Raw genomic sequence first — 27656 nt, 5'->3', positions numbered from 1 at the left:
CTACAAGGCAGCACTGGGGTTGCTCAACAGCACGAGTAACCAGGCCCTTGCCGAACTGGGGGTACACAACACCCTGGACGAGGTGAGTGAAGCCCAGCGGGTCTCCCAGCTCGAACGCCTCGGTTCCACCAAGACCGGCAGGGCCATCCTCCAGAGGTTGGGCCTCAACCCATCTCAAGTTGACCAACATCAAGATAGGATCGTTCCCATAGAGGACGACATCATTCGCAAGATCAAGGTGCTCCCCTTGCCGCGGAACGTCCACCCGGAGAGGAACGCGGAGAGGAGAGCGGCGCGAGTCCGAGCGCTCGCCGAGGCACACAACAGTGACGAGACGGCAGTATACGTGGATGCAGCCAAGCACCGCGACCGCCCCAACACATATATGGTGGTGGTCGTACGAGCCACCACCGGGGAACTACTGAACGCCTGCAGCATCAAGGCCCGAACGGCCGCGCAGGCAAAGGAGGCTGCCATAGCCCTAGCGCTAGCGAGCAGCCCCACAATCACCACGGTGCTCAGCTACTCGAGGACCGCAGTAGCAAGCTACGCCAGGAACGCCGTGTGCGGGACTGCAGCGAGCCTGCTCCCCGAGCGCAAGGAGACTACAACGCACATCCGCTGGTTCCCCGCACACGTGGGGGGCATTGCGGGTGGCACCGTCAACCGCAACGAGGAGGCGGACGCCATCGCACGCGAGCTCGCGCATCGTGCGGTGCCCCCCTGCCCATCGTCTGCGGCGGAGATCATGGAGCCCCTGACCAACTACGGGGAGATTCTTCACTGGCATCGTGCGGGAAGACGCGCCCTGCCCCCACCTCACCCGAGGCTCAAAAGGGGCGAAGCCGTCCTCCTTCGTCAACTACAGACTGGATCCGTGCTGACTCCAGCGCTCGCGCGCCACGTGTGCCCTGGAACTTACGAAAGTGCAGTGTGCAGTGTGTGCGCGTTGGTGACGGCAGACCTGGCCCACATCATGTGGGGATGTGAAAGACGCAGTGCAGTGAGGAGCCCAAAAGAGCTACCACCGGACATTATAGGACTCGTGAGCTCGCCCGAATACGAGCGGCAACTGCTGGCAGTCCAGCGGCTCGAGGCTGCTCTGGCCCGGCAAAGGCGAAAAGGAGACCCTCCTCCGGGAGGGGACTCGCCGAGTAGCCTGAACCGGTGCCCAGGCATAGCTTCGGGGTCTGCTTAGCACATAGACAGGGGGTGGCGAAGCCCTGCGTGGCCTGACCCGCCTCCCCGCCGGAAATTTTCAATAAATGTCATTTTCTCTCTCTCTCAATACCGGCAAGTTCCTCACTCGTTGGAAGACTGCGCGGGTTGTTCCTATATTTACGCCAGGGTCAAAGTTAGACCCCACAAACTACCGCCCGATTTTATTATCTGGGCTGCTTCAAAACTCTTTGAGACTGTACTACATACACTAATCACTTTCAGTTTAAAAACTATATTATTACCTCAGCAACACGGCTTTCTCGCTGGGAGATGGAGCACCACTAATCTTGTAAATTTTATGCTGCATGCTTCAGAAGCTGTGCAGAGAAGAGGACCACTCGATGTCGCCTACTTCGATTTTAGCAATGCTTTTGATGTCGTCTACAATGACAGAATATTTACAAAACTGTGTCAACTCCATTTACAACCATCCATCACATCCCCTTTATGTAATTATTTATCGAATAGGTCATGCTTCGTGCTTGCAAACGGGCAGTCTTCCCAATCCTACAAGGCCACGAGTGGTGTTCCTCAGGGATGTGTTCTGTGGCCACTTCTTTCAGTTTTTATATATGATGTTTTCTCGGTAATTCATGATTGTCACTTTCTCTTATATGCTGATGATGTCAAAATATTCAAGGCTGTTTCTAACACCGCAAGCTCTTCCGCTCTCCAGCGAGCGAACACGTCTTTTTCAAATTGGTGCTCATGCAACAAACTCCATATTAATACATCAAAACCTAAGGTAATGACCCACACTAGAAAAACTGACTGCATATTGTTTTCCTATACCATTAACGGTGAAGCACTGCCATGTGTTGGGGAGGTTAAGGATCTTCGTGTTAATTTCGACAGTAAATTGAGCTTCTTCCTGCTCATCCGGGAGGTCATTTGGCGAGCACCGAGATCTCTTGGCATTATATGTCGCCTATTAAAGGAGTTCAAGGAGACGGACTCTTTTCTCACGCTGTACACGACTATTTGTCATCCGCAGCTCGAGTATGCTTCTGTGGTAAGGAATAGCACATGCAAAACAATCTGTATGCATATTGAAAGTGTCCAGAAAAAGTATATCTATCTTCAAGCATCGCTTTGGTAGCCATAACAATTTTGGGTCATTCTCTGTACCGACGCTAGAGTGCCTAAACGACAGACGTAATAAAGCTAATCTTCTTTTTATGTTCAAAATCATTCACGGCACAGTGACTTATGGTGAAATGCTGCAACATGTTACACTCCATGTGCCGCAAAATTCTACCAGAATACACGACGCATTTTTTATTCCCAGCTGTCTGCGTGGCTTGTTCCCCATGTTTCGCATCCAGTGTACGTACAATCAGTAAAATGAATATTTAGACATATTTATATTTCCTTCACACAGTTCCGCAAACATGTTTCTGAGCCTGTCATGTAATTGTTTTTTTATCCTCAGTTCACACGCAGTCACATCAGCACGAAGTGATGACCACAAAAGACTTTCTTTTTATATAGCCCCTATTCAATATCTGGTTTTCTTTATATATACATTCCTTCTATGCTCCTTTTGTTACATATAAGCTATATTGATTTACTCCGTTTCCGAGCAACTAAACTTTGGTAGCATTTATGTATATTTTTAAAATTATCTGTGTATGAAGACCACTCGAGTCGTGTCACATGCCTTACTGCATGGCACAGTACTTGTCTTTGTGTGTACGTGTGTGGTTGTGTTTGCTGTTGATGCAGGTATATTTTGATGTACGACTGTGTGTAATTTTTGTGTGCGTGTGTCAGTAACGCTGCCCTTTAATTGCATTACTTGTGAGGTGTGGGCATCTTACATTGCCTGTTTTTTTTCTTCGTGCACCAGCATAAAGGCCCTCCGGCTGTTCCTGGGCACGTTATAAATGATTGATTGATTGATTGAATATTATTATTAATAATATCTTTTATTATTAATAATGTAAAATAATGATAACATTAAGGATCCGTGTGTCTGCTCTGCTGCCTCGCTGTCTTCGGTAAGAAGGAGTTTTTTCTATGTTCTGCGTGTAAATGCCGTGCGCACGGAAAGTGCATTGTTCTTCCGGACGAGGAACTGCAGTGTTTGATCTCCGGTGAGCAGCCGTTTGTGTATAATCTCTGTGTGGCTGCGAGATCACCCGATAGGCCTAGCGACCGCGGTGAGCAAATCAGCGAAGACGCTCAGCAAGCGAACATCCCGGCTGAACGAGTGGCGTCTCCCGTCGGCGCAAGCTTCGTCCCTTCTGCGGACCTATTCGCAGAGGTCACTGCCCTGTGGACGCTCCTCTCTGAAGCATCCGACAGCTTTTCCTTCCTCGGCGATGTAGTCACCGAGGTGCGCGAGGAGAACCGGCTCATGCAACGGGACAATGTGGCTGGGCTTGCCCAGCAGGCTGCAATCGTCACTTCCCTGCGTTAGGAGGTTCGCAGCCTGCGAGGGGAGCTCGCGCGTTCCCGCGTCCCCCGCCTGCTTCCCCGAAATCTGCTAATCCTTTCATGCTGCCGGCGACGTCACCGCACTCCGGCTTCCCTATGAGGTCGTCGTTCACCGCTGCCGCCGCTGGTGCAGCTGGTGAAGGCGCCCCCTCCTGTCCTCTACGACCGCATCGGCGTTCGTTGAGCCCCCCAACCGTTAACCTCCTACGGCCTTGAGCACTTTGGTTTCCCCTTCGGTCTACCCTGTTACGTATTCGGCGGCTGGACGACCGACGGGTGCCGAGGAACAGGCGACGCAAGCAGTGCCAGGAAGACAATCTCCTTTTATTCACTCAGCGACGCGCTTTTTGTGCGCTGTCGAACCAATCAGAGGGTGGCAAAAACAAAAGAGGAGCCGATATCGCGGCAAGCAGGCCGGCTTATCAGACAGCCAGACGAAAGAGCATGGAAGGCTCAGCGAATGTTACAACTCGGCCAAAGCTACCCATGTCGGAAGGCGTTCAAGAGGATGACGCTTCTTGAACAACTGAAGGTAGGAACAGGTAGCCAACATTCGAGGCAAGTTTGTCCCAGCACAGCGCTGACTGCCCGTTTCGAACGTCCTTATGCTTGGCATGGGTGAAAACGTCGGGGTGCATGGCGGCAGATGCGGACACGTTGTGGTAGGCCCCGCACACTGGACGAAGATGGCACTTTGCGTCCTCAGGCACCAACAACAAGCCCGCAGAGTGTCTGGGGCTCCGAGGAGGAGGCGACGATGAGAACGGGCTTTGGTCGCTGATTGCCGCTTGGATGCCGCGCATGTAGCGAGAAGGTGCTGGCAGTAGACACCTGGCGCAGGGTTGAAGTCGTCAGGTGGCACGAGAGGATCTGAAATAGCGTAGTGAACAAGCGGCAGGAGTGCAGTAACTACGTCAGGAGCAACCTGACGCCCAAGCTTGGGAAAGCCCGACTGTTGAATTCACTGGGAGCAGATAACACGAGACCAAAACTAGAACGAAAAAGCTTTCGCCGGAATGCATGCACACACCATAGGAGCGAGAGAGAAAAAAAAACACTAGGGAGTGCGGCTGAGGCAGTCAGCATTTGCATGGTGTTTGCCTTTCTTGTGCCGCACTGTGAAATCAAATTGTTGGAGTGCGAGGCTCCACCTCATCAAGCGGCCATTTTTGTTTGACATTTGGTTGAGCCACACCAAAAGGGGAGTGATCGGTTTCGAAAACAAAGGAAGACCCTTTCAGATAACACGACAGCTTTTCGAGGGCCCACACCAAGCATGCGCATTCTTTTTCCGTTGTGCTGTATGCCTGCTCACGAGACGTGAGCTTTCTACTGGCGTAGATACCAGGGTGTTCCTCGCCTTTTTTGTTCACTTGACTTAGAACGACGCCCATCCCGCGATCACTGGCGTCACACTGAACTGGGAAAGGGAGGGAATAATCTGGGGCCACGAGAACCGGTTGACTGACAAGAATATTTTTAATCTCGGCAAACGCTGCCTTTCGAGCCGTATCCCAACGCACTATAGTTGGTTCGGTCTTGCGGAGAGCGTCTGTGAGGGGACTAGCAATGTTTGCGAAGTTTGGAATGTAGCTTCTGTAATATTCAGCTAAACCCAAAAATGAACGCAAGTCGGTCTTTGTTTTCGGGAAAGGAAACCTGGTGATCACCTCAACCTTTAGTTCGGAAGGACGTCGCTTCCCTTGGACAACAACATGCCCCAAGAAGTGGACGTGGGTGTTCGCAAGACGACATTTAGTCATTTTAAGAGTCGAGCCTGCTTTACGTAGTCGAAGGAAAACCTTCTGTAGATGTTCCAAATGCTGTTGCCAAGTGCTCGAGAATACCGCGATATCATCAACAGCGAATGACTCTGTGCCTGCGAGCACCTGATTCATGAGTTTTGAAAATACGAACGGTGCGTTCTTGAGACCAAAAGTCAGCACAAGAGGGCGATATGTGCCCGTCGGAGTCATGAAAGTGGCTAGCTGGCTGGCGTTTTCCGTGAGTGGTACTTGCCAGAAGCCGCGGACTAGATCCAACGTGGAAACGTACTGTGCCGCGGAAACGTTTTCGATCAGAGCTTCGACATTAGGAGTGGGAAACAACTTGGTCTTTGTAATCGCATTCAATTTTCGATAATCAATGCAGGGTCGTGGTTCCTTACTAGGGCTTTCTACGATAAACATCAGTGACACGTATTCGCTATCCCCTGGCACGATTAAACCCAGTTTCAACATGTTTTGAACGCAATCGTTCAACAGCTTCTCATGACGGGGTGAAAATCTGTGCATCCTGGTTCGGAAGGGTTGGTCAGATGTCAACTCAATGTCGTGTTCGACAAGGTTTGTTCTGCCGGGGTGGGGACTGAACAAGTCGCTGAAGTTCTGGATAAGCATTTTCAACTGCTTCCTTTGTTCGACTGTTAAAGAAGCTTGTGTAGCTACAGACTCAAATACGTCTTCAGTTGACGGGGAAGAGCAAGGGGTCAGCACTTGCGGGACTGGAACATTTATCTCCTCTGGTTCGTTTAAGACGGTGCTCAGCGTCTCCGTGCGTTCGATAAACGGCTTCATAAGATTGCAGTGGTAGAGTGACACATCGTTGCGTTTGCCAGGCGTCGTGACCAAATAAGTGGTGTCGGAGAGCTTTAGTTTAACCGTGACAGGCTCATCCCATGCTACTTCCAGTTTGTTTGCCTTTGACGACTTCAGAATGAGCACTTTGTCGCCTTCCTTGAAGGTTCGTGCACGTGCGGATCTGTCGTAGTACACTTTTGCGCGTTTTTGAGCTTCAGCCATGTTGGTCTGCGCCAATTCCTGTGATTCACGTAGGCGCTTCAACAACGTCAGCACGTACTCGACCACCGATTTGTGCAAAAATTTGTCCTCCCACTTTTCCTTCAACAACGTTAGAGGGGAACGAAGCGCTCGGCCGTAAACGAGTTCCGCCGGCGTGAATCCAGTCGCTTCGTGAGTGACGGTGCGCAGAGCAAAGAGCATCGCGGGAATAGCCGCGTCCCATTCGGTGCCCTTCTCGAAGCAAAGCGCGCGCAGAATTCGCTTCATTACTGAATGAAGTTTTTCGACCGAATTGCTCTGCGGATGGTAGACAGAGCTGTGGTGAATGGATATGCCGCACTTCTGCAAGAATGTCGTGGTAAGCGCGCTTGTGAAAACAGATCCTTGGTCGCATTGGATTTCTCTGGGGAATCCAATTCTGGCAATTACAGCGAGTAGCACGTTTACAACTGCTGTGGAGCTCAATTCCGGCAACACCACTGCTTCGGGAAACTTAGTCGCCGGGCAAATGAGCGTAAGCAAGTACCTGTTGCCTGCAGCTGTTACAGGTAAAGGGCCTACAATGTCGATTACTAATCTGCGAAAAGGTTCGCCAATCAAAGGTACTTCGACCAAAGGCGGCTTGAGTCGTTCGTTTGGCCGTCCCGTCGTTTGGCAAACGCTGCAGGAACGCACCCAGTTCTCAGAGTCCTTGAAGCACATCGGCCAGTAGTAGTCATTCAGCAGCCTGCTCTTGGTCTTGTTTATTCTTAAATGACCTGCCCAGCTGTCGCTGTGAACCAAACCCATCAGCGCAACACGATACTTTTGGGGGACTACAAGCTGCTCGAAGCATCGGCCTTTTTTAAGAGCGAATGCTCTTTATAAGCGACCCCAAACCATCCACCGCCGGCGGCGGCGGCGTCGGCGGCGGCGTCGGCGGCGTCCGCAGTGCTCCTCTATATTTAAAAAAGAAACAGCATCCGGCGCCAGGTTTCGATCCGAGGACTTTGCGGGCCGCAGCGCGACGCGCTACCGACCAAGCCACAGACGCGACGGTGATATCAGTGTTAGACGCGCCTTATATCTTTAACGCATTCAAACTACGTCGTCAGCGGCGTGCGTTGGCGACTCAGCGGCGTTATAGCGGCTTGATAACTGCGTGGTGTACACGTGATACTACAAACCCGATGGAAGAGATGGAAGAGAAGGCGGCGAGGGGGTGGGCTGCGGGGGCCGAGCGCAAGCGCCGCAAGCGGGCCGACAACCGTGCATTCGCACTTTCACATTCTCCCCCTCGGGGAAATGCGGGGGAATTTTTTGTTCATGAATTTTCTGTACAAGAGGCCGTCATTGACAATGAACGACACTGGTCCTTTTTGTTTCCGCCTTGATCTTTCCCAGCACGTCTGCAGTGTCTCGTCGTTTGCCTGCTCTATCTTGAGAGCGCTTTTGTCATCCTTGGCCAGAAGCTGAAAATTTTCACTGACTGGGCTTATCGATTCGCCTCCGGACGCGGAAGCGACGGGAGTGGTGTTATCAGTGCTTTCAGTGGCTGGCGTGGCTGGGGCGGTTTCGCTCGTTGGAGCAGCTTGCGACGGAGCACTGTTGGCACTGTCATCTGCAATTTCGGCGGTACGAGTAGCGCAGGCTGTGTGAGCTCTCGTGTGGGACCTGGTGACTACCATCACGGGGTTCGCATTAAGTTCAATTCCTGCATTTGCAAGTCCCTCATCGATCTGTTAGAAAAAATGTACGGGATTTTTCGAGGGAGCTTGTCCGAAACAGCCGCTTCAGTTTGCAATTTCCCGAAAGGGCCTTGCATTTCAATTCTCGCTACCGGCAAGCACTTCGTGTCGGGCTCTAGTGCCTGACGCACCCACACACACGATCCTGTGAAGTGCTCGGGCTTAACAAATGACGGGTGGACGATATCAAATGTTGCTCCTGTATCACGCAGAACCTTGCAACTGATGCTGTTCACCGCCATGTCATACGTGTACGGCAGGAGCAAATCGCTGTCCGCTGTTAGCAAATTAGCAGACACATGTGGCTGCCTGCAGCCTGCTGCGATGTGGCCTGGTTGATGGCATTTATAACAGGTCAACGGCCGTTTTTCTTCAAACTTGGAACTCTTCGGTTCGCTCGGGTTGACCGTGTGCGCTTGGGCGGAAACGTTGTCGGGTTTCCCTTGGTTGCTTTTTCTCGCTCCTTTCTGAAATTTCTTCAAAGCTCCAGACGGTTTCTTTCGCAGGTCTTCCGAACTTTCCATCCTACGGGAACAGTACTCGTCAGACAGACTAGTTGCCATTTGCAACGTTTCGACGTTTGGCTTGTCCTGAATCCACAGGCGCATTTGCTCCGGAATCGATGCATAAAATTGCTCTAGCGCAATCAGTTCGATCACACGCTGCTTGTCCTCGTATGCATTGGCGCTTTTAAGCCATTCTTCTAACAAGCTCAAGGATTTGTAGCCGAACTCGGAGTACGACTCCCCTTGACTACGCCTTGTGTTACGATACTTCATCCTCAGGGCTTCTGTAGACAAGCTGTACCTTTTCCTGAGCTGAAGCTTCACTTTTTCGTAGTCAGTTGCATCTTCATCTGTCATCCTCGCGACTATGTCGGCCGCTTCGTTGGGAAGCAATGTCAACAGGCGTTGCGACCAGGTCTCTTTACCAAGTGCTGCGCTACTACACGTTCTCTCGAAGTTGACGAGATACAGTGATGTCACTGCCAGCCTTGAAAGGTTGCATGTATCCGCGCATGTCGAAGATAGCATTGCGTTCAAGGTTCTGCAGTTGCATCTCTTTCAACTTCAGTTCTACCTCTCGCTCTTTCAATTGCAGGGAGACTGCCTTCCAACATTCCTCTACTTCGTCATCTTTCGCTCCGCATTTGGTTATTACCTCGATAATTTCAGGCTTACGCATTGACTTCTGCACTGTGATGCCTAACTCTTCAGCGAGCAACACAAGGTTGGGTTTCGTTAGCGACGTGAGAATCATGATTGCAGATAACAAAATTGTCACACTTACACGTACTACTTAAATCTAGCAAAGTCAAAAATCCTCTACTACCAAGAAAACGTCGCTAATGCTCCGAATGAAGTCAAACAAGCCGTGCTCTCACCAAACGGACGCCAAGGGCCGCCGCCGACGCACGCTCCATACCGCCGCCACCGCTGCCACCAGCTGTTACGTATTCGGCGGCTGGACGGCCGACGGGTGCCGAGGAACAGACGACGCAAGCAGTTCCAGGAAGACAATCCCCTTTTATTCACTCACCGACGCGCTTTTTGTGCGCTGTCGAACCAATCAGAGGGTGGCAAAAACAAAAGAGGAGCCGATATCGCGGCAAGCAGGCAGGCTTATCAGACAGCCAGACGAAAGAGCATGGAAGGCTCAGCGAATGTTACAACCCTCTGCCCCCGCCTCCAAGGTCCGACACTGCGTTTAATGACCCGCCGACAACGTTGCAGAAGAAACGGAGCCCTCCCCGCGTGGGTGCGTCGGAAGCTTCTCAATTGGTTGTGGTACGCCGATTACCGAGTTCCAGGGCCATCTTTGTTTCGAAGCTCTAGGCTAACACCACATCTGCTCAAACGTTGCCCCACTTGTCAACTGTGCAAGTTACCTCATTGTCGTGCATTGTCGTAAGGCGATGACCATGGATCCTGCCGCAGAACGAGCTTGAAGCACAAGGAAACGAGTGGAGGGAATTAAGCTTGCAGCACACGAACAAAAGGGAATCACGATCAAGGCATAGAATTTCTGCCATGTAGCGACGCCTGCTTGATGGTAGCCACCACAAGGAACGCCTCGCGGCTTTTTCTGGACTTGGTCCAAACGACGATTAGGAGTTATCAATGCCGAGGAAAACGTCGGTGAATCTTCTTTATCAACGACTCTAGGTACGTGAAAAAGTATCGGCGATTCTAAAACTAGTTGAGCTGCATCTTTCGTACGAACCGCCAACGCTAGTGCCGCTCTCTAGCTGGAACCAGTCTTTGAACAGAAAGAGCAAGCTCTCAAGGAAATAGATTAGTTCCTTAAAGATCTCATTTAATTAAATTTCATTGTGACCTTCTAAAATCTTAAGAAGTAATTCTTTGACAGTAGTTCTGGGATTAGATACCATGTCTCCGCGTAATAGCAACCGCATTGCACAAAAGCAATTGTAAGCAATCACAGCGCACTGGTGGGGCACGGCAGGACTACAAGAAAGCGCGAATCGTTCCTAAAGAAACCGAAACAAGGGCCAACCTGCCCACGCCAGAAGAACGGCTTGGTTTGCGACATGCCGCTGTCATGCCAGCCGTGTCCACTGAAGTTGAAGTTCGGGAGGAGTTCATATATAGCGCTGTATCTGATGACGTCACGGCGTGGAGATTGATAGCTGAGGAAGGACGAAAGGGGGTGCCGCTTGTTGTTGCGTCAGGCTGCAGCACATGCGTTTCTGCATAAGCTGGTTGTTGAAAAGTCGGCGGGGTAGAGTTTGGAAATTGGCAGCACTGCATAGCTAAACCTGCGCAGAAAGAGCTCCTGCTCAAGGCAGAAGAAGAGCTTGGTTAGCGACATGCCTCTGCCATGCCCGCCGTGCCTTCAGCGCCTTCAAAAGTAAAAGCAGTGTGCAAGAAAGTGAATTCGCAAAACAAACATGCACAAGGGCAGGGATCTTGTGGCGTAAAGCACGTCAACACATTTGTCGACTGCGCAGTTTGGGTTGCTTACAAAATTCCATTTCCCTGCGGCGAATCCTGCATTGGGCCAACGGGACGATGTTTAAGTGAAAGATTGCAGGAGCACAACAACGCTTGTGATCAGTTACAATCGCCAGGCCACCTTGCCGCCACCTGCGCAAAATGCGGATATAAACCCAAGCTGAAGCTAGCAAATGTGCTGTCATGCTCAAAGGACCCAAGCGTCCGGAAAGTGATTGAGGCCTTCAGTATTCTGTCTATGGAACCTGACAAATGTATCAGCGGGGCCACAAGAGCGCTCACAGAAAAATAGACAAAAATGATAAAAGAAAAGTCAAATTGCACATGAGCGCAAGCGCACGAAGATATCATGTTTACCCTAATAATGTACACTTACAGCGAATGCTTATAAATAACGATAAAACTTTCCATAAACCAGTTGGTAGTTTGTGCACAATCGTATTTTCACGGTGCCTGCCCTTCGCCGAAATATGCAGCGCACGTTATTATCGAATTCAAGACTATTGCAATTAGCCCCTAAACATGCCTTTGTTAAACGGGGTCTGTAAACTGATCTTTGTGTTTCTAAAATATTCTTTGAAGCGAGGCCATTGGCCAGTCACGGCCGGAGTTAAGGCCACCCCCTCGCCCCCCCGAATCCTCCTAAGCGCAACCTCTTCCCCACGGGTAAGACCCGGGGGGAGGGTGGCATTACACGGTGGAATTAGAGCACGTGTGCGGCGCTGGACGTGTTCCTTTCTAGTCACCAGGATAGTCCCATCATTCACACCTAACGGGAAAGCCGGAGATGGAATTGAGACTGCTAGCCGAGCTCCTATCCAGCTTCTTAGTGATCGTTGGATGCCAGCGAGCCCCGGCAAATTGTGGCGTCATGGAGAACAACTTTGCTCCACTCCATGCTCGAAATATTTCCGCAGTCTGTGGCCTGGTTGACCTCATTAATGAACGAACCGAATGTCTCTTGACGAATTTCGCCGCACAACATGAGCATCTGCGATCCCGTACAGGCGCCGCCTACTTCGAAGTCAGCAACGGCCCCAAACTGCACAGTATACTTGAATCATTTACCCCAACTCATGTCTCCCCAACTACAAAGGTTGATCTCAAACCCAACCTGACCGTACAACATGACCGTACTAATTCTGGGTGTCAAGAAAGTTTGATTCGAGGTGAGTGATAAAGATAATGGCGTAGTTAGGTCCGATTCCAGTTCCCATTAACTTTCTGCTGACTTGCATGTAATGAGCTCCGTCGAAGTCAATATAGTTAAGTTCAATAATAAGCCTTTGTGAGTTTTTTCTTTGTGTAGATCTGTTTCTACCATGAGCGCTTACGAGACCCCAGAAAAGAGCATCATCGGGAAATTTCCGCAGACCGAAACCACAACAGTTGTGATTGGGGACTCCCAGAATAAGTATTTGTTTCATCACTTCGATCCCCTCTGCCCTGGAACCCCCGCTTTTGTTTCTCAGCCTGGCGTATGCATTGCTGACGCGCGCTCACTGATCGACTTTATCCCTGCCTCGGCCACTACTGTTTTTCTGCGTGTTGGTACTAATGATATCAGCTCTACTTCCGCTCAACATGCTTTCTCTGACTACCGCTCACTGACTTAACTAATTCTTGAATCTCGGCCGAATATTTCAACTATCTATGCCAGTCTCATTCTTCCTCGCTCCGCTAACCGCCGTCGCGACTACCGCATCTGTCACTTCGCTCGCAGCTGCAACGAAAAGGCACGCCGTTTCAACTCACTTCTGCGAGAATTTTGCCGCCACTCACGCTTTGTCCGATTTGTCGATCATGGCTTTGAGAACCTTCTTGCCAGCCGAGTACTCGCTGCTGTTGGCTTACACCCGAGCTTCGAGGGTGTGGCCTTGCTGGCCGGCCACATTCGTGCACTCTGCTTCATGCAACAGCGCTGCAATCCTCCGGGGTGGCGCGACTTTGCGTGCACCGAAAACCCTGTTGCAGCCCCGGCTATCTTGCCACATGACTGCGACTTTCCACCCCTGCCTCCAATTCTATTCAGTGTAAGGACGCCGGAGCATTGTCGTGCCAGCAGCCCACCGCTACCGCCCCCAGATCCGCCGCAAACACGGCGCCCCGGGTGAACGCCCGGGGCGCCGTGGTTATGCCTCGATTGAAATTGGCGGCCTCTTAATTTTAATAACAATGTTCATATTTTTTAGCCTAGAGTTTCCCATCCGAATTCGCAGAAGGTCTCAAAATACAGCAGCTTCATTAGCCTCATGCGGCTCAACAATGCCATTTGTTCTTGGGAAGGAGGCCGCGTTCCACCACAACCTAGGAATGTTTAACCCTTTGTAATCAATGGACCCTACCTATTTTCTGTTCAGGTGCTAGCTCCTGTGCATGTTCTTTTGTGTGCTGTATCGTCTTTCTCCATCCGCGGGAGGCACACCCATCTTCGCTTCCACCCCAACCAGTCTCCCTGACAACTGCATACCGTACTGTATACTCTTCCCTCCCTTTTGAAACCACGATTATCCAGTTTTCCGCACTGTCTGTCTACGCTTGCTGCCCGCATCGCGTTCGTTACCCCGACATGGTGCAACCTTGAGCGCTGGTTTTTTAATATGACCCCTTTCTCACCCGCACCCTCTGTCCTTTTTTGTTTGTTGTTGTTGTTGCAACATAGGCAAAGCCCGACCGCATGCATACTCTCCGTTTCCGAAACGTGTTCCGCTCTTTCTCACAGTTTTTTGCTAAGCTAAATAAGAACTGTGTTCCAAATATTTGTGACAGCAAAATATAGTAACTGTACTCTGAAGAAGGCAAGTCCCGTTGCGGCTACATCAGTAAACCTTGGTTGTTATCGTTCTTGCTGGGTAGCCGACTCTTTACTTATATATATACACAAACACACACATATTGTCACGGGACACCTAGGCGGCCAATGCCCCGTCGTGGCATTACTCCCCCTTCCGGAAACGGCATCGACCCGATGCCGGATGGTTGTTCCTTGCTATTCCAGCCTAACCAGTCTGGGAAACGTACTAGCTGAAAAGCGCCGTCTACAATACAATACAATATATATATTGTAAGGGGGATTATAGCTGGGGACCGGCAGGACGCTTGGAAAGAGGAAGAGACCAGAGACGGGTAAGGCAGCGCAGAACGATGTCTCGGTGCGTTCTCTTAGAGCGAGCCACGCGATGCTGACCGTGCCTCTTCTCTGGCGATGCACCTTGCGCCTGCCATCATCATGCGGCTCATAGTAGTCCTCCCTCCGGCACATACCCCGTTGGTTGTACAGGGGAGATTGGCGCACACTAACCGCAAGGTATGTCGTCCTGTCGGAGACTACTATCTCCAGTACAATATATATAAAATATATATATATATATATATATAGTAAGGAAATGAGGGGCTCGTTGAGGAAATACAGAAAGATAGGTTGGCAGTCTACAATGCCAAAGGAGGCATAGGGGTGTGGTCAGGCTCTTTTCTTTTTCACTACGGTTAATTAGGTAAACATTTTTTTAAATATACAGAAGAAAGAAAGAAAGAAAAACACGCGCCCAGAGTGGGGACCGAACCCACGCCTTTCGATTACATGTCGAATGCCTTACCAATTCGGCTATCTGGGCGACTGTGTTCTCCTTCACTTTCTGGGCTAATTGTATTTACTAGAAGTGTATCTGACTCTTGAGGGTGGTAGCCAGCGCCACTCTGACTACACGGGGAGAAGAGGACCTTCTTTTCAACCCCCGGGGCGTGACTCGAGCGTCTACAGCCTGTCATGAGCGGGTTACTGGCGGGAAGCCCTCTTATGCTACTTAGGCATCAAGGCTGCCAGAACCGACACCCTCGCTAGGCTTTCGCAGAATAATATACCAAGAAAATGAGGGGCTCGTTGAGGAAATACAGAAAGATAGGTTGGCAGTCTACAATGCCAAAGGAGGCGAGGGGTGTGGTTAGGCTCTTTTCTTTTTCACTACGGTTAATTAGGTAAACATTTTTTTAAATATACAGAAGAAAGAAAGAAAGAAAGAAACACACCCAGAGTGGGGACCGAGCCCACGCCTTTCGATTACATGTCGAATGCCTTACCAATTCGGCTATCTGGGCGACTGTGTTCTCCTTCACTTTCTGGGCTAATTATATTTACTAGAACTGTATCTGACTCTTGAGGGTGGTAGCCAGCGCCACTCTGACTACGCGGGGAGAATGGGACCTTCTTTTCTACCCCCGGGGCGTGACTCGAGCGTCTACAGCCTGTCATGAGCGGGCTACTGACGGGAAGCCTTCTTATGCTACCTAGCCATCAAGGCTGCCAGAACCGAGACCCTCGCTAGGCTTTCGCAGAATAATATAGTAAGGAAATGAGGGGCTCGTTGAGGAAATACAGAAAGATAGGTTGGCAGTCTACAATTCCAAAGGAGGCATAGGGTGTGGTTAGGCTCTTTTCTTTTTCACTACGGTTAATTAAGTAAAGATTTTTTTTAAATATACAGAAGAAAGGAAGAAAGAAAAACACGCACCCAGAGTGGGGACCGAACCCACGCCTTTCGATTACATGTCGAATGCCTTACCAATTCGGCTATCTGGGCAACTGTGTTCTCCTTCAATTTCTGGGCCAATTATATTTACTAGAAGTGTATCTGACTCTTGAGGGTGGTAGCCAGAGCCACTCTGACTACACGGGGAGAAGGGGACCTTCTTTTAAACCCCCGGGGCGTGACTCGAGCGTCTACAGCCTGTCATGAGTGGGTTACTGGCGGGAAGCCCTCTTATGCTACCTAGGCATCAAGGCTGCCAGAACCGAGACCCTCGCTAGGCTTTCGCAGAATAATATAGTAAGGAAATGAGGGGCTCGTTGAGGAAATACAGAAAGATAGGTTGGCAGTCTACAATACCAAAGGAGGCATAGGGATGTGGTTAGGCTCTTTTCTTTTTCACTACGGTTAATTAAGTAAACATTTTTTTTAAATGTACAGAAGAAAGAAAGAAAGAAAAACACACGCCCAGAGGGGGAATCGAACCCACGCCTTTCGATTACATGTCGAATGCCTTACCAATTCGGCTATCTGGGCGACTGTGTTCTCGTTCACTTTCTGGGCTAATTATATTTACTAGAAGTGTATCTGACTCTTGAGGGTGGTAGCCAGCGCCACTCTGACTACACTGGGAGAAGGGGACCTTCTTTTCAACCCCCGGGGCGTGACTCGAGCGTCTACAGCCTGTCATGAGCGGGTTACTGGCGGGAAGCCCTCTTATGCTACCTAGGCATCAAGGCTGCCAGAACCGAGACTCTCGCTAGGCTTTCGCAGAATAATATAGTAAGGAAATGAGGGGCTCCTTGAGGAAATACAGAAAGATAGGTTGGCAGTCTACAATGCCAAAGGAGGCATAGGGGTGTGGTTAGGCTCTTTTCTTTTTCACTACAGTTAATTAGGTGAACATTTTTTTTAATATACAGAAGAAAGAAAGAAAGAAAAACACGCGCCCAGAGTGGGGACCGAACCCACGCCTTTCGATTACATGTTGATTGCCTTACCAATACGGCTAGCTGGGCGACTGTGTTCTCCTTCAATTTCTGGGCCAATTATATTTACTAGAAGTGCATCTGACTCTTGAGGGTGGTAGCCAGAGCCACTCTGACTACACGGGGAGAAGGGGACCTTCTTTTCAACCCCCGGGGCGTGACTCGAGCGTCTACAGCCTGTCATGAGTGGGTTACTGGCGGGAAGCCCTCTTATGCTACCTAGGCATCAAGGCTGCCAGAACCGAGACCCTCGCTAGGCTTTCGCAGAATAATATAGTAAGGAAATGAGGGGCTCGTTGAGGAAATACAGAAAGATAGGTTGGCAGTCTACAATGCCAAAGGAGGCATAGGGATGTGGTTAGGCTCTTTTCTTTTTCACTACGGTTAATTAAGTAAACATTTTTTTTAAATGTACCGAAGAAAGAAAGAAAGAAAAACACACGCCCAGAGGGGGAACCGAACCCACGCCTTTCGATTACATGTCGAATGCCTTACCAATTCGGCTATCTGGGCGACTGTGTTCTCGTTCACTTTCTGGGCTAATTATATTTACTAGAAGTGTATCTGACTCTTGAGGGTGGTAGCCAGCGCCACTCTGACTACACTGGGAGAAGGGGACCTTCTTTTCAACCCCCGGGGCGTGACTCGAGCGTCTACAGCCTGTCATGAGCGGGTTACTGGCGGGAAGCCCACTTATGCTACCTAGGCATCAAGGCTGCCAGAACCGAGACTCTCGCTAGGCTTTCGCAGAATAATATAGTAAGGAAATGAGGGGCTCCTTGAGGAAATACAGAAAGATAGGTTGGCAGTCTACAATGCCAAAGGAGGCATAGGGGTGTGGTTAGGCTCTTTTCTTTTTCACTACAGTTAATTAGCTGAACATTTTTTTTAAATATACAGAAGAAAGAAAGAAAGAAAAACACGCGCCCAGAGTGGGGACCGAACCCACGCCTTTCGATTACATGTCGATTGCCTTACCAATACGGCTAGCTGGGCGACTGTGTTCTCCTTCACTTTCTGGGCTAATTATATTTACTAGAACTGTATCTGACTCTTGAGGGTGGTAGCCAGCGCCACTCTGACTACGCGGGGAGAAGGGGACCTTCTTTTCTACCCCCGGGGCGTGACTCGAGCGTCTACAGCCTGTCATGAGCGGGCTACTGACGGGAAGCACTCTTATGCTACCTAGCCATCAAGGCTGCCAGAACCGAGACCCTCGCTAGGCTTTCGCAGAATAATATAGTAAGGAAATGAGGGGCTCGTTGTGGAAATACAGAAAGATAGGTTGACAGTCTACAATGCCAAAGGAGGCATAGGGGTGTGATTAGGCTCTTTTCTTTTTCACTATGGTTAATTAAGTAAACATTGTTTTAAATATACAGAAGAAAGAAAGAAAGAAAAACACGCGCCCAGAGTGGGGACCGAACCCATGCCTTTCGATTACATGTCGAATGCCTTACCAGGCGTGGGTTCGGTCCCCACTTTGGGCGCGTGTTTTTCTTTCTTTCTTTCTTCTGTATATTTAAAAAAAATGGTTACTTAATTAACCGTAGTGAAAAAGAAAAAAGAGCCTAACCACACCCCTATGCCTCCTTTGGCATTGTAGACTGCCAACCTATCTTTCTGTATTTCCTCAACGAGCCCCTCATTTCCTTACTATATTATTCTGCGAAAGCCTAGCGAGGGTCTCGGTTCTGGCAGCCTTGATGCCTAGGTAGCATAAGAGGGCTTCCCGCCAGTAACCCGCTCATGAGAGGCTGTAGACGCTCGAGTCACGCCCCGGGGGTTGAAAAGAAGGTCCCCTTCTCCCCGTGTAGTCAGAGTGGCGCTGGCTACCACCCTCAAGAGTCAGACACACTTCTAGTAAATATAATTAGCCCAGAAAGTGAAGAACACAGTCGCCCAAAAAGCCGAATTGGTAAGGCATTCGACATGTAATCGAAAGGCGTGGGTTCGGTCCCCACTCTGGGCGCGTGTTTTTCTTTCTTTCTTTCTTCTGTATATTTAAAAAAAATGTTTACATAATTAAACGTAGTGAAAAAGAAAAGAGCCTAACCAAACCCCTATGCCTCCTTTGGCATTGTAGACTGCCAACCTATCTTTCTGTATTTCCTCAACGAGCCCCTCATTTCCTTACTATATTATTCTGCGAAAGCCTAGCGAGAATCTCGGTTCTGGCAGCCTTGATGCCTAGGTAGCATAAGAGGGCTTCCCACCAGTAACCCGCTCATGACAGGCTGTACACGCTCGAGTCACGCCCCGGGGGTTGAAAAGAAGGTCCCCTTCTCCCCGTGTAGTCAGAGTGGCGCTGGCTACCACCCTCAAGAGTCAGATACACTTCTAGTAAATATAATTAGCCCATAAAGTGAAGAACACAGTCGCCCAGATAGCCGAATTGGTAAGGCATTTGACATGTAATCGAAAGGCATGGGTTCGGTCCCCACTCTGGGCGCGTGTTTTTCTTTCTTTCTTCTGTATAGTTAAAAAAAATGTTTACCTAATTAACCTTAGTGAAAAAGAAAAGAGCCTAACCACACCCCTATGCCTCCTTTGGCATTGTAGACTTCCAACCTATCTTTCTATATATATATATATTTATATATATATATGTGTATATATATATATATATATATATGTATATATATATATATACATATATATATATATATATATATATATAGAAATAAGGGTTGGCCGTCCACAAAACCTTGGACAGCAAAAGGGAGGATTGAAACAGATAAAGAATATTTGGAAAGAAGAAAGCGGAGAAAAAATGCCCGCCAGGTGGGATACGAACCCACGACCTCCAGAATACCGGTGTGGTGCGATGTCCACTACGCTACCGGCGGGGCGATTTTCCCCTCCGCTTTCTGGGATATTTATGTAAATAAATTTTTTCCTGTGCTTCGGGGTGGTAGCCAGCGCCACTCCGACGTCTCGGGGTGAAGGGGCCCTTCTTTTTAATCCCCGGGCCGTGACTCGAGTGTGTACGACATGTCGAGAGTGGTCAACCAGCGTTGAGCCCTCTTAAGCTCCCTATGGCACCAAGACTGCAAGAACAGAGGCCCTCGCTATTCTTGTAGCGAATCAGAATATGAAATGAGGGGCTCGTAGAAATAACACTCAAATAAGGATTGGCAGTCAAGAAAACCGTGGAAAGCCAGGGGGAGGATGTCGTAGGTCATTGAAACCGATAAAGTATTTGAAAAGAAAGAAAGCGGAGAAAAAAAATCCCACCTGGCGGGCATTTTTTCTCCGCTTTCTTTTTTCTTTCCAAATTCTTTATCTGTTTTAATGGATTACCACATCCTCCCCGTTGTTTTCCAAGGTTTTTTTTACTGCCAACCCTTATTTCTTATTTCTTCGAGCCCCTCATTTTCTATTCTGATTCGCTATAGATATATATATATAAATATATATTTAGGGAGTAGTAGAACTTTGAAGATGGTAGAGAACACAAGAGAAGAAAAACTTCGAACAAGATAAAAGCACGATTGTGGCCTACGTTTCAGCAAAGAGAACTTGCTATATATATATATATATATATATATATATATATATATATATATATATATATATATATATATATATATACACAAAGTAGAAGTACGCTCTTCGGAGACTTTATTTCCAACGTTTCGACCTGAGACAGGTCTTCCTCAGGAATGAAGGTAAAATCGTACGGACTCAGAGTTGGGGCGGCGCCCCGAAACACAAGCCACATGGGAAACAAACACACAAACGACCACACACAGCATACAGAGCTTATTCTGCCAAAGGCAGGCGAAAAAGAGCCTTCAAAAAAAAAAAAAGGCGAAAGGAAGAGGGAGGAACAAGGTGGCAAGGAGGAGGCAAGAAAGAGGCAAGGAGGAACACACTGCATGAACGCGGGTTGTGGGGATAACAGAAAATGCGACGAGTTCACGGGTGGCGAAAGGCCCAAAAACATCCGGTGTCTCCGGGAGGGAAAAACTACAAAGCACACGCCGCCACGAGCAGTGAGTTTACATGCGCGTCACCGGTAACAAGGATTAACTACTGACCGTCTTCAGCGGCATGGTCAAGAATGCAAGCGGGGCCAATTACTGCATCTGAAGCGCAGGCAGCCTCCACGACTTTGGGGGGTCCCACAAAAGCCAATGGGGGAGCCCATTTGAGGCGTCCCCTTCTCCGCCTAAGCCTCCATTTGTACACGGCGTCGCGTCGTGTCGCGCCAGGTCAATGTACGGCCTGTTAACTGTTAGTACTCGGCTGTCGCCGGCACGCGTGGAACCCTGGGCCCAATTCACGAAAATATGTCGGAGCGCGGCAATTAAAAAAAAAAAATGAAAACAAGAAGAGAGAGGCGACCGTCGGTATGTGCCGTGCCTCTGAGGCAACAAAAAAAAAAAAAAAAAAAGAGGGAAACAATGAAAAAGAGAAACAAAGCAAAACATGAGTGGAAAGACAGGAAGGACGCGTGCACTCCGTGAACACCAGCATTGGGGATCACAATGTGATTACAAAACACCCGAGGCATAAGCCACAACAGGCACCAAAATAAAATACTTCTTACACGCTCGGTTGGAACTAAAAGCTTCAACATTCCGTTTCACATTTCTCAAGGATAAAATGGGTATGACATATGGTGACATAAACAGGCAATGGGTACCATCTGGTTATTAATGAGGCATGTTATGCTTGCTGAGCGTTGAGACAAGGAAATGAGAGAAAAAAATATAAAAATAAAAATAGCGGGGACGGGAAGGGAAGTGTTGGTAGGGGGTCGGGAGCGGACGAGATAATTGTAGTGACTGCGGAACATAATGGTAGGTTGTTGGTGTTACAATGTACAACCTCACACCTGGAGCAACAGGCTGCCCGTAAACATCAGACCGTGCAATGCCTTGCGCGGGAAGGGCCGATAGCAAAAGGACAACAAAACTACAAGGTCTCGTATGTCCCGGGGTCACTATGCTTCAATGGTCATGCAGCGTACGAATTACAGTCATAGTCCCAGGACTCTCATTAAGACCCCCCTTCAGGGTATTAAATTTGTAGATTAAGTAAGACTCACATTGTTCTCGCTCCCTACAGCTAGAAAAACTGCTCTGTAGAAGCGTGACTTTAATGTCATCGAAAGAGTGATTTTGCATCGCTAGGTGTCTGGACAAGGGAAGGTTTGGGAGTGCCTTGGTGTGATAGCGGTGATTGTTAAACCGCATTCGAAAAGGTCCATCCGTCTGTCCTATGTACTGCATATTACATCCGCCACACTCCAATAGGTAAACCAAATTTGATGAGTCACAATCGAATGACCCACGTATAGAATATCGGAAGTCCGAATGTGTGCTAATTGCCACCCTCGCGGTCTGCACGTGTTTACACACCAAACATCTGTTTTTGCCACATGGTCGGCAGCCTAATTGCTGGGCGTCCCTGTCTTTGGCGTGGACAAGATAGTCCCCTATGCTTTTTGCGCGCCTGTATATTACACGCGGAGGATCGCTGAAAATTTGGGAAAGTCGTTCGCTCTGCTGAAGAATGTTGAAATGCTTTTTTAAAATTTTATTCACGTTCGGTGGGCTACTAGTAAAAGTTAAGACCAAATTAGCGCGGGAATTATTCTCATCATTCAGCTCCAAGGTACAACCTTAGGAAATGCCCTGGATCGGCCCGCCGAGTGCAGAGTGATTGACGTGTTGGCCCCGAGCCCAAGCCGACTTCCTCTTCCTCAGGTGCCGTAACCTTAAAATCGAAAGAATTCTTAAAAGTCAGGAAAATTGTAGACAAGCGCGTACGCCATGACTTTCATGTTCGTACCCTTCAAACATATAAGCTAGAAGGTATTGTACCCAAAGGGCTCCGTATTTCACTGCCTCCTTCAATGAAGAACCTATCTAATGAGAATGTAGAAAAATGGAATCGAATACTAAATACTGCTTCTCTAGAATTACTCCAGGTCACAATAGAGCACTCTGAAGTAATGTTAACGTCACTTCTGGGAGAGGAACGTCGAGTCCGGGAAAGTGCCTTACTTTCAGCACCGGAACTCGAGGAGCTGAATTTATTTGAGGCCAAAAAAACCCTCGAGGTTTCAAGGACAAAGTTAAAAAAACTCGAAAGGGATAACGTCCCGGGGCATGGCGGGTCGTATGCGAGGGGCGTCAGACAACAACCGTGTCTGCCTCTTGTGGATGCGGTTGACCGCGAGGAGGGTGTTGACAGCATGCCGGGGGAACCGCCGCTGGGGGTTGAATGCGGCGACGGGGGCGGGCAAATCGTTAATTTATCGAAGATTAAATTAAGCGCCACTGAGATATCTGTTCTGTCCCGGGGTCTCACATTTTGCCCGAGCAACGGGAAGTACTCAGAATTAACACTCCTGAAAGATTTAGATAATTTTGCCCGTACTCTGCGTTTACGAGAGTACTTCTTCGATAGAAGTGATGGGGAGAACGCCAAACCTTCTTTCGTCGCCAAGCACCACTGGACCCCCAGTGCACAAAGGGAGGAAAATCTCGACTTGTATATTCGTGCCGTCCAGAGAGACGTTTTCCAAGCATACCAATCACGCCGAACCCGTGATCACAACATCACAAAAAACGAACAGGACGCTCTCAATGCATTGAGTAACCGACAGGACATTGTAATCAAACCAGCTGACAAGGGAGGGGGGATTGTTATTCTCGACCGGAATGATTACGTCAAAGAAGGGGATCGGCAATTAGGCGACCGGAAATTCTATAAGCCCCTTCTATCAGACCCTACTAAAGAACACCAAAAAATTGTAAATAACGTGCTGGAGCAACTTGTGGGGGCCCGAGAAATTGATAGAAAACTTGCCAGGGCACTAACATCGGCCCACCCAGTGGTTGGCCGCTTTTACATGCTTCCAAAATTACACAAAATTGGAAATCCCGGCCGCCCAATTATATCGGGAATAGGCACCATCACAGAGCCAATTTCAGGTTATATAGATTACCTCATTCGCGATATACCCCCTCAATTTCCATCATACTTACGGGACACTAACCATTTTCTCCAAGAAATCGAGGGAATGGTTCTGCCGGACGGTGCATTTCTCGTAACATTGGATGTGACCTCCCTTTATACCAACATTCCGCACAGCGATGGCATCAGTGCCCTCATTCAGTCGTACAACGAACACCGCGAAGAAGACTCTCCCAGCCCGAGGGTTGTTGAGGTATTAACGCGTCTCGTATTGGAACTCAACAGTTTTGAATTTGAAAACAAATACTTTCTCCAAACAAGTGGTACTGCGATGGGAACAAAAATGGCCCCTAATTATGCCACCATATTCATGCACAATATTGAAACCAAATTCCTCTCTACTTCAGACAGTTCACCTGCACTGTACAAGCGATTCCTTGACGACATTTTCATGATCTGGACAGACACTGAGCAACGACTTATTGCCTTTATAGAAGAATTCAACACAGTTCATCCTAATATCTCATTCACATACGAGTACTCTCGCACCGAAATTAGTTTCTTGGACGTTCAGGTTCATGTGCGGGCGGGGTCACTGGAGACGAGTGTGTACAGGAAACCTACAGACCGCCAACAGTACCTGCACTTCAACAGCTGCCACCCACGCCATTGCAGAACGGCTATCCCTTATTCCCAGGCACATAGATTTAGAAGAATTTGCTCCAGGGATGAAGACTTTCGTTCGAACGCCAGCCGAATGCGGGGCGTCCTCGTCAAACAGCGTTACCCTCCGGCCCTTGTTGACGATGCCATTTCTAGGGCGGCAAGTTTAAATCGTAACACACTGCTACAGGGGTCGCACGTGAATGATGAGAATAATTCCCGCGCTAATTTGGTCTTAACTTTTACTAGTAGCCCACCGAACGTGAATAAAATTTTAAAAAAGCATTTCAACATTCTTCAGCAGAGCGAACGACTTTCCCAAATTTTCAGCGATCCTCCGCGTGTAATATACAGGCGCGCAAAAAGCATAGGGGACTATCTTGTCCACGCCAAAGACAGGGACGCCCAGCAATTAGGCTGCCGACCATGTGGCAAAAACAGATGTTTGGTGTGTAAACACGTGCAGACCGCGAGGGTGGCAATTAGCACACATTCGGACTTCCGATATTCTATACGTGGGTCATTCGATTGTGACTCGTCAAATTTGGTTTACCTATTGGAGTGTGGCGGATGTAATATGCAGTACATAGGACAGACGGATGGACCTTTTCGAATGCGGTTTAACAATCACCGCTATCACACCAAGGCACTCCCAAACCTTCCCTTGTCCAGACACCTAGCGATGCAAAATCACTCTTTCGATGACATTAAAGTCACGCTTCTACAGAGCAGTTTTTCTAGCTGTAGGGAGCGAGAACAATGTGAGTCTTACTTAATCTACAAATTTAATACCCTGAAGGGGGGTCTTAATGAGAGTCCTGGGACTATGACTGTAATTCGTACGCTGCATGACCATTGAAGCATAGTGACCCCGGGACATACGAGACCTTGTAGTTTTGTTGTCCTTTTGCTATCGGCCCTTCCCGCGCAAGGCATTGCACGGTCTGATGTTTACGGGCAGCCTGTTGCTCCAGGTGTGAGGTTGTACATTGTAACACCAACAACCTACCATTATGTTCCGCAGTCACTACAATTATCTCGTCCGCTCCCGACCCCCTACCAACACTTCCCTTCCCGTCCCCGCTATTTTTATTTTTATATTTTTTTCTCTCATTTCCTTGTCTCAACGCTCAGCAAGCATAACATGCCTCATTAATAACCAGATGGTACCCATTGCCTGTTTATGTCACCATATGTCATACCCATTTTATCCTTGAGAAATGTGAAACGGAATGTTGAAGCTTTTAGTTCCAACCGAGCGTGTAAGAAGTATTTTATTTTGGTGCCTGTTGTGGCTTATGCCTCGGGTGTTTTGTAATCACATTGTGATCCCCAATGCTGGTGTTCACGGAGTGCACGCGTCCTTCCTGTCTTTCCACTCATGTTTTGCTTTGTTTCTCTTTTTCATTGTTTCCCTCTTTTTTTTTTTTTTTGTTGCCTCAGAGGCACGGCACATACCGACGGTCGCCTCTCTCTTCTTGTTTTCATTTTTTTTTTTTTTTAATTGCCGCGCTCCGACATATTTTCGTGAATTGGGCCCAGGGTTCCACGCGTGCCGGCGACAGCCGAGTACTAACAGTTAACAGGCCGTACATTGACCTGGCGCGACACGACGCGACGCCGTGTACAAATGGAGGCTTAGGCGGAGAAGGGGACGCCTCAAATGGGCTCCCCCATTGGCTTTTGTGGGACCCCCCAAAGTCGTGGAGGCTGCCTGCGCTTCAGATGCAGTAATTGGCCCCGCTTGCATTCTTGACCATGCCGCTGAAGACGGTCAGTAGTTAATCCTTGTTACCGGTGACGCGCATGTAAACTCACTGCTCGTGGCGGCGTGTGCTTTGTAGTTTTTCCCTCCCGGAGACACCGGATGTTTTTGGGCCTTTCGCCACCCGTGAACTCGTCGCATTTTCTGTTATCCCCACAACCCGCGTTCATGCAGTGTGTTCCTCCTTGCCTCTTTCTTGCCTCCTCCTTGCCACCTTGTTCCTCCCTCTTCCTTTCGCCTTTTTTTTTTTTGAAGGCTCTTTTTCGCCTGCCTTTGGCAGAATAAGCTCTGTATGCTGTGTGTGGTCGTTTGTGTGTTTGTTTCCCATGTGGCTTGTGTTTCGGGGCGCCGCCCCAACTCTGAGTCCGTACGATTTTACCTTCATTCCTGAGGAAGACCTGTCTCAGGTCGAAACGTTGGAAATAAAGTCTCCGAAGAGCGTACTTCTACTTTGTGCGTATTCCTGCAGCAACTAAGGACTCCACTTCACGACTATATATATATATATATATATATATATATATATAAGAAAAGAAAACTTTCAACAAGGCAAAAGCACGATTGTTGCCACCGTTTCAGCAAAGAGACTTGCTTTATTCAGGGCTATCTCTCGCCTGGCTGGCACACTTTATATAAGGGTAGGTCCCTAAGTGAGAGGGGAGAAGGAAAGAAGGAAGTGAAATTGAGAAAGCGGATTGGTTTGGGAGTATGTCGGGGGAGGGATTAAGGGGCAAAGAAGGTTGTATAGTTCAAGCCGCGAAGTAGGTCACACGGAAGTCAGCTGGTGGTTGATATTCGTGGAATTTTAGGAGAGAAAGAATGAGAGGGTGTTTGTTGACCCGCCGCGGGGCATACGGAAAGGTTCTCAGAACCGCCGGAAGCAGACCAGGTGGGGAGAGTGTGGTCGTTATCAGAAACTATCTGCAAGCCTCAGGTGAAAAGAAAAGATAGAGAAGGGGGGAAAAATAACTAGGTCAAGGAAAAAAGAAAAAAAGAAAAAAAATCAGGGAGGGAAACCGCATAAACACATACATAAAAGAAAAAGCAATGACCCGGCAACTGAAATGGCACGTGTCACCCGCGGCAACATTCCTGGAACAGGCCAGTCCTGAAACTTGAAAACGAAAAGATAAAGTTAGAGTGACGTTTGGGGCACAAGACCACGCGGAGTAAGAAAAAGAGAAATAAAAAAATAAAAATAAAAATAAAAATAAAAATAAAATGGAATTCCAAAAGCAAAGGTTGGAGGGATACGGGCGAGTATTAATCTAGGCGCTAAGGAATGAAAAAAAAGGAAAACAAATTACGTGACCAGGTAAGGACCAGAGTGAGCGGTATTGGTCTTTGGGTAGGGTATATGCAAGACATTTCTATTTCTGTATTACTGGTGAATATCGCAAGGATTTCAAGTTGCCCCTCGACGTATTAATTCCAGTAGGTTCCATGGAGTTGAATTTGTGAATTAAATAGGATTCGCGGTATTTCCTGTTCCTAGGAGACCTGAAGTTTGACTGAAGTATATACAACTTAAGGTCATCAAAATTGTGGCCTGGTTGGTTGAAATGCTGCTCTACAGCTATGGAGGATTCGCTAAGAGTAACTGCCCGGTGACCATTAAGT

General features: G+C 48.6%; 1 non-coding gene and 1 pseudogene across 2 annotated transcripts; both read right to left on the bottom strand.

Annotated features, from left to right (window-relative positions):
* Nucleotides 1–4044: 4044 nt before the first annotated feature.
* LOC144180757 (uncharacterized) lies at nt 4045–9687 on the bottom strand (annotated as a pseudogene). The gene is made up of 2 exons (XR_013324542.1): nt 9573–9687; nt 4045–4530 (listed from the first exon to the last, which is right to left on the bottom strand). The product of XR_013324542.1 is annotated as an uncharacterized LOC144180757 (transcript).
* A 6464-nt stretch (nt 9688–16151) lies between these two features.
* On the bottom strand, nt 16152–16223 carry Trnat-ugu (transfer RNA threonine (anticodon UGU)). The gene has a single exon. It is a non-coding gene; the product is annotated as a tRNA-Thr (tRNA).
* Nucleotides 16224–27656: the final 11433 nt, after the last annotated feature.

This window comes from Haemaphysalis longicornis, unplaced genomic scaffold (assembly GCF_048455015.1).
Source record: "Haemaphysalis longicornis isolate Haplotype H1 unplaced genomic scaffold, Haemaphysalis longicornis Haplotype H1 scaffold_4, whole genome shotgun sequence".
Lineage (NCBI taxonomy): Eukaryota > Metazoa > Arthropoda > Arachnida > Ixodida > Ixodidae > Haemaphysalis > Haemaphysalis longicornis.
The sequence above is the reverse complement of the archived record's forward strand: the minus strand, read 5'-3'. Positions and strand labels throughout refer to the sequence as shown.